Here is a 3,276-nt window from a genome sequence, read left to right as displayed (position 1 = left end):
ACAATTGCTGAGAGTTGAATGATGTCATTGGTCTACTCTGCCCGTATGTGTGTCTTAGTACATTACAATGACCGCCAAATGTCGACATATCATATTAAATAATGGTGCAAGTAATCAAGATGATTACAATTCATTATTTGAATGTATTCACATCTCTCATTTAGCTTTTGGGAGAAATTGGGAAGAAAAGGAGGGAAATCAAAAGTAGGTTTCCGAAAAACCAATGGGTTTGGGTTCAACACGACAGCGTCCTGGAGATGAGTTTGGAGTCGCTGCCATGGCTACAATAATAACAGTTTTGTAAGCTTATGGCTCAGGACGAGCCTTCATGTACGCAGTTTTGAACTACTTGGCTGTCAGAAAAATGAACATTCTCCTGCCGCAAATACTGTCAAGAGGATGACTCATGACTTGAGGAGTCGAATGGTCCGTTATGAACCTTCCCTGACAAAATGCGTTTTCATACCATAAATGAACAAAAGACAGAAAATGGTGCCGTAAGCCTTGATTTCATGAGCACGCCTCCTTTCGCCCGCTAAGGGGGAGGTGGCGTCGGGGGGTGACGCCGGAGCGCGTCCCGGCGTTCACCCGACTGCACTCTCAGGCACTGCCTCGTCTTCTCCGCATCACCGCCGGTCCTCTGGGGAGAGATGCTGCCACTTGTTTATGGGGCCTTGTCAATACGCATATAGTGTTAGCAGGCAAATAATTGCTCCATTGACCCCCGCCCCACCCGCTGCCAAACCATCACAGTGGAGTTATTGATCTATATCTTTGGTCATGATGCCTCTCAGCTTGTTGTCCCCTCAGTGGGCCATTGATATACGGCACCTCCGCTTCCAAATGATTTTTTTTTTCCCCCCTTTGCCGCACGTTTATTTTTCTCCCCATTACCCAGCTATGTTTTACATAAATCCAGACGACCCATGAAAGACTCATGATAATCATCTCTTTTTTTTCCCTCTGTTCATTTTTTTTCTCCGACGCTCCATGCACGTTTTTTTTTTTTTGTCCACACACATTTTTATTGTCATGCGCTGTGTGTACAGGTGTATGCAAGTGAGTACACACAACATCCTATGGATTGGTGCACTGCGGTGTCATTCATGCCTAAAAACAACAACAACAAAAAAACTGATTTCATTTTATTTTAATTTGAAACATTTACACCAGAGCGGCTCGTTGGTCCAGTGGTTAGCATGTCAACCTCACAGTGCAGAGGTCGTGGGTTTGATCTCGGATCCGGCCTCCCTGTGTGGAGTTTACATGTTCTTCCCGGGCCTACGTGGGTTTTCTCTTTTTTTTTTTTTTTTTTCCTGTCTGCATCTGATTGTGCTTTTGAGTGTCGATTTTTCTTTCGCTCGGTGCTTAGAGGCTAGCGGGCATAGCTTTAACATTATAAGACAATAAATAGCCATGGATCTCACAGCAAAAATCACTCTAGCCCGCAGTTCCAAAGACTCGGTATAAATCTTTTAAATTATAAATCAATAAATAGTTAATACAATAATAGGAATCTTTATAAATATTTTAAGAGGATGGAGAGAGTGGATGCGGGGGCTGAATTTAGATGCATGCACGTAAAGTAATAGTGGCGCATGTACTCTCATGCAGATTAACAGTGAAAACACGACGCACAAGAGAGGTCGTAGCATGTCACTTTAGGCGAGATTTAGTAAACAGAGCACACTCACCTTTTGACAGTCATTTAATGTACCGTATAGAGGTGCAAAGCAAATTTATTTACAGAACCCATTTTTTTTCCTGCCTATGTATGGTGAACAAGCTAAAGCAGGGCAATAAACATTTACCCGTTGAAAAGGAAACGGATAAATTCACCTAAAAATAATCCACATCAGAAGCGCACGACTTAGGTGCAGTGGTCGTGTTGATTTAGGCTGAATGAGCTTGTGTCCTGAACAGCCGTGTCCGATGTAAACGAGTGGACACCGTATTGCCGGTGGACACCTGTGCTCTAAATTGTCCCGAGGTGTGAGCGCGGATGGGTGTTCGTCTATATGTGCCCTGCGATTGGCTGACAACCGGTTCAGGGTGTCCCCCGCCGACTGAACCCTTGCGAGGATAAAGCGGATCGGAAAATGGATGGATGGATGGACATTTACACCATTATTCAATGTCCAATTTGTTATCCCCTCGTGTCCTTGGCTTGCTCTGAGCTGCTTTTGTTCAGTTATGATAAAAAGCATAGAGGGGCTACATTTCCTCGCTTGATGAATGGCCATAATAACCATAGTACCCGGAGAAAAGCCACGCAGACACGGGGAGAAAATGCAAACTAAGCATTATTTCGTCTGTCCAAAGCTCTCGCGCCTTTCAAAGGCAAAACATCATATTGCACGTTTGGAGTCATTTCACAATTGCTGAGAGTTGAATGATGTCATTGGTCTACTCTGCCCGTATGTGTGTCTTAGTACATTACAATGACCGCCAAATGTCGACATATCATATTAAATAATGGTGCAAGTAATCAAGATGATTACAATTCATTATTTGAATGTATTCACATCTCTCATTTAGCTTTTGGGAGAAATTGGGAAGAAAAGGAGGGAAATCAAAAGTAGGTTTCCGAAAAACCAATGGGTTTGGGTTCAACACGACAGCGTCCTGGAGATGAGTTTGGAGTCGCTGCCATGGCTACAATAATAACAGTTTTGTAAGCTTATGGCTCAGGACGAGCCTTCATGTACGCAGTTTTGAACTACTTGGCTGTCAGAAAAATGAACATTCTCCTGCCGCAAATACTGTCAAGAGGATGACTCATGACTTGAGGAGTCGAATGGTCCGTTATGAACCTTCCCTGACAAAATGCGTTTTCATACCATAAATGAACAAAAGACAGAAAATGGTGCCGTAAGCCTTGATTTCATGAGCACGCCTCCTTTTTCTGCTTTCTGCCTGTTTATCCTCCCATCTTTCTATCTCCCTGACAGCCATCCCCTGAGAGTTAATTTGCCGGAACATTCCCGCTGCACATTGTGATCACCCCGTGAATACCCCCATAAATTCTCTCTGCCTTGGCTTCTCCCTCTCATCCAGCAATGGAAATGACACAGTGGGTTTGACATTTCAATTTGCTTGTAACGGATGTTGGCTATCATGGCAGCAGCCATGCGCCAGCCCTTTCCTGTTGGCTCTCATTTTCACCCGCTAAGGGGGAGGTGGCGTCGGGGGGTGACGCCGGAGCGCGTCCCGGCGTTCACCCGACTGCACTCTCAGGCACTGCCTCGTCTTCTCCGCATCACCGCCGGTCCCCTG

This window comes from Hippocampus comes, unplaced genomic scaffold (assembly GCF_001891065.2).
Source record: "Hippocampus comes isolate QL1 unplaced genomic scaffold, H_comes_QL1_v1.1 scaffold14, whole genome shotgun sequence".
Lineage (NCBI taxonomy): Eukaryota > Metazoa > Chordata > Actinopteri > Syngnathiformes > Syngnathidae > Hippocampus > Hippocampus comes.
The sequence above is the reverse complement of the archived record's forward strand: the minus strand, read 5'-3'. Positions refer to the sequence as shown.